This window comes from Mus caroli, chromosome X (genome assembly GCF_900094665.2).
Source record: "Mus caroli chromosome X, CAROLI_EIJ_v1.1, whole genome shotgun sequence".
NCBI lineage: Eukaryota > Metazoa > Chordata > Mammalia > Rodentia > Muridae > Mus > Mus caroli.
In genome coordinates, this window is record NC_034589.1 from 2181205 (window position 1) to 2185781 (window position 4577).

The window sequence follows — 4577 nt, forward strand, 5'->3', positions numbered from 1 at the left end:
CTTGAACTCAGAAATCCACCTGCCTCTGCCTCCCAAGTGATGGGATTAAAGGCATGTGTCACTACTGCCTGGCGACTATCTTTTTTGTTTTTTTAGTGTCTCTCTGTGTGTGTTGTCATGGACTTGTGGAGATCAAAGGGCAACTATTGTTGGTTTCTTTCATGGAGAATTCTCAAGATCAAACTCAAGCGATCCAGTGTGCATGATAAACATCTTTACCTCACTTGTCCAAGACTATACTTTTAAAATTGACTTGGCTGGGCAGTGATGGCACACACCTATAATCCTAGCACTCGGGAGGCAGAGGCAGGCAGATTTCTGAGTTAGAGGCCAGCCTGGTCTACAGAGTGAGTTCCAGGACAGCCAGGGCTATACAGAGAAACCCTGTCTAGAAAAACAACAACAACAAAACAAAACAAAAAATAAATTATTAACTTATTTTATGTGTGCAGATATTTTGACTGCAGCTTACCTGGTACCCTTGGAAGCCAACAAGAGGGCATTGGATCATCTGGGGCTGGAGTTACAAGTGGTTGTAAGTTAGCTTGTAGGTGCTAGGAATTGAACCCAGGTCCTCTGGAAGAGCAGCCACACCTATGAACTGCTGAGCCATCTCTCCAGCCCAATATTGTACTTTTAATGATCAAATTTTGAGTGTAGGATGTTTGGCTAAGAGGAAAGTGTGGTCCAATCAACTCATAAGGTTATTATTCCACTGTAACTTGGAAAACTGTATTCAGGGTGTTGTAAAGGATAGATTCTACCACTAGGTGGAGAAGGGTCATCGGCTCCTCTCTGAAGGGTTAGTTGATCTAGGGACAGGTCAAGGGACCTTGGTAAGGTCACCACCCCTAGGGAGGAGGTTCCCTTTAGGACTGTGTACTTTCCCTTCCCAGAATTCCCACCCTTTAATTCAGTACCATGAGGTTCAGATGGATCTGCCTGCCTTTCACATTAACTATTTCTTTTTCTTTTGAATGCTGGCTGCAACCCAAATTTGGTTTTAAAATCCCTTAATTTAAGTGTTGGGCTTCCTTGCTCTCCTCCCCACCCCACCCCACCCCACTCCCTTTTTAATGTTATTATTTTTTTAAACACAGGGTTTCTCTGTGTAACAGAGCCCTGGCTGTCTTGGAACTTGCTCTGAAGACTGGGCTAGCTGGCCTCAAACTCAGAGATCCTCCTGCCTCTACCTCCTCAGTGCTGGAATTAAAGGTGTGTGCCACCACACCTGGCCCTTGCTCTTTTTCTAAAGCTCCTTTCCAGCCAAGCATATATAAGTACCTGTACCACGTGTGTACATGCTGTACTCAAAGGGGCCAGAAGAAGGTTTCAGATCCTGGAACTGGAGATACAGATGGTTGTTAGCTACCATGTAGGTGCAGGGAATTGAACCTGGGTCCTCTGAAAAAGCAACCAGATCTTGTACCTGCTGAGCCATCTCCCCAACCCCGAGTCCTTTTAAGATTATTTTATTAGTCAGGCACAGCTGTCAAGGGGAGATGCCTGGAGCCAATGGGGCTGGATTCCCTAGAGCTCCCCAGCTTTGAGGAATATTAGCAAGAGGGAACATCAATAGGTGTACAGAAACTTTCACAATGAAATCTGAAGCCAAGGATGGAGAGGAGGAAAACCTGCAAACTGCCTTCAAGAAATTAAGAGTGGAGCCATCAGGGTCCATCATATATCTCTGTTGGTGAAGGGACAAGTATCAGAGCATCAGTCAGAACAGTCGCAGGTGATACCAAACCGAAAACCACGTGTGCATCTAAAGACAGTTGGCATGGGTCTACAAGGAAGTCTTCACGAGGAGCAGTGAGAACCCAGCATTGTATATGCTCTAAGTCTCCTGTTCTTTGTCCTCTGTACTCCCATAGCAGTACAACAGCATCTCCTTCCAGCAGTCAGCTTAAACACAGAAACCAGACTGAGCCACCCCATGGCAGCAGTGGATGGGGAAATTCAACATCTAAAGAGTTCAGCACAGGAGAAAACTCTACTTCTCTTGATATTAATCACACAGGAGCAGCTATCAAGTCTCTGAGAAGTTCGTTTCTGAGGCTCCCACTGAGAGTAAAACAGAAGAGCTCTCTGATCCTACCCAAGTCTCCCAAGAAAGTCTTACGGCCAACGATCTCTCTGACTTTCAATCTGTTTCCAAGCTAAGTCAGAGCAAGCCATGTGTGTGTGTAGGCAAGGAGTGCCAGTGTAAGAGGTGGCATGACATGGAAGTGTATTCCTTTTCAGGTCTGCAGAATGTCCCTCCTCTGGCCCCAGAATGAAGATCACTTGAGGACTACTCTCAGTCACTGCACACCAGAACTCTGTCTGGCTCGCCTCGATCCTGTTCCGAGCAAGCTCGTGTCTATGTGGATGGTGTGACCATTGAGGAGCTAGCAGGCTACATGGAGTATTACTTGTATATCCCTAAGAAAATGTCCCACATGGCAGAGATGATGTACACCTGATAACAAAAGGCTAGTTCATGTGCTTTAAACCAATGAAAGGTTATCAGAGGTTTAGTTAAGGGCAGACCCGGTGGCCACTCTGTGAGAAGACAGCTCTTTCTGCTCACTGTGCTTGCAATAAAAACTATTTTTGGCATCTCAGTTAATCTTCATTCTGTCAGTTTACTGGGTTCTTCTGTACCTGTTAAGGCAAGCAGGTCAAAGAATATCTCTCCTAAAAATGTTCTGAGGGCTGAAGAAACTATAATGAGTGGAGACTGGCAGCGGCAGGGACATGGTGACATCCTTATAAGACAGCTTACGATATGGCAGCAAGAAACTCAAATGTGCATCTGTAACTGGACTGAACACTTGTCATGTTGTAGATGCCAGCCCATCAATAATAGAGCTTATAAGACTCATTTAAACTGTCTTTGGTTTAACACGGATTTGTGTCATTAAAGGTTTCTTACATTACTGTTGAATCAGTTATCTAAGGTTTAGATGCAGTTTGAATAAACCAGGTGACCTAGTTTTTGTTGTTGTTTTGGTTTTTTGAGACAGGGTTTCTCTGTGTAGCCCTGGCTGTCCTGGAACTCACTCTGTAGACCAGGCTGGTCTCGAACTCAGAAATCCACCTGCCTCTGCCTCTGCCTCTCAAGTGCTGGGATTGAAGGCGCGCGCCACCACGTCCTGGCTCTGGTAATACTTCTTTTTCTTTCCTGCCTTTTAATTCTGTACTTGGCAGATAAATCAAAGTCATTTGTATACGTATATGGTATTAATGTGAAAAGTCATTTCAGGGTATATAACAGGGGAATAGTCTGGGAAATGTCTTCAAACTTTAGGTCTTCGGGGCCAGAGCAATGGCTCTTCTTGTTTTTCCAGAGGGCCCAGGTTCAGTTCCCAGCACCCACATGGAGGCTCACAAGCCTCTGTCACCCCAACTCCAGGGGATCCAACACACTCTTCTGGTCTCCATGCATATACATACAGATCTCAAGGGTGTGTGGGTGGATATGGAAGGACTAGGAAGTGGGATTGGGGTGCATTATGTGAAATTCCCAAAGAATCAATAAAAAATACTATGCTGAGAAAAAAAGAGATACTCTGCATGCCCACTGCTGGGAGTCCCACAGGAACACCAACTACATAGCCATAAGTTATATGCAGAGAACCTAGCTCAGACCCATATAGGCTCCCTGCTTGTCTCTGTTAGCCCCTATGAGCCCTGATCAGTCAATTCCTTGGGCCCTCCTGGCTTCTCCAATCCTTCCTTCTCCTTTTCTGTGGGACTCCCCTGATCCTGCCTAGTGTTTGGCTGTGGCTCCCTGCATCTGTCCCCACCAGTTGCTGGGTGATGCCCCTCTGATGACAACTGAGCTGGGCACTGAGCTATGAGCCATTAGGAATCGTTTCACCAACTTTTTTGGCTGGTTGTGTTTGGTTCTATCCTGGGTCTCTGGGCGGTCCTGCCTCCCGTGAGGACCATTCAGGCAGTGTCAGGCACGTGCTCCCCCTTATGATGTGGGCTTTAAATTGAACTAGTCATTAGTTGGCCACTCCCACAATTATCCCAGCACATCCTGCAGGCAGGACAGATTGTAGGTTGAAAGTTTTATGGCTGTCCCACTGGTAGGTGCCTTGCCCGGTATTAGAAGTTGGCCAGTTCGAGCTCCATATCACTTGTTGCTCAGAGACTTCCCTAGGGTCACTCTTGTCAGTTCCAGGGAGGTTCCAGTACAGTAGTTTTCTACATCACTCCCCAAATGCCCACTGATTCCAGTAGTCTCTGCCAGGATTTTCCCCTCTATCCTCTCTGCCCCCAATCCCTCCTGTTCCCATCCCCACCTGTCCCTGGTCCATCTGTGATATATATTCTATTTCTCTTTCCCAAGGAGATCCATGCATCCCTCCCCACTTGAGCCCTCCTTGTTCTTAGCCTCTGTCTTAGTCAGGGTTTCTATTCCTGCACAAACATCATGACCAAGAAGCAAGTTGGGGAAGAAAGGGTTTATTCAGCTTACACTTCCATACTGCTTTTCATCACCAAAGGAAGTCAGAACTGGAACTCAAGCAGGTCAGGGAGCAGGAGCTGATGCAGAGGCCATGGAGGGATGTTCTTTACTG

The 4577-nt window shown here is 46.4% G+C and overlaps 1 pseudogene; it reads left to right on the forward strand.

Moving 5' to 3' along the window:
* Positions 1-1598: 1598 nt before the first annotated feature.
* On the forward strand, positions 1599-2473 carry LOC110287504 (annotated as a pseudogene).
* Positions 2474-4577: the final 2104 nt, after the last annotated feature.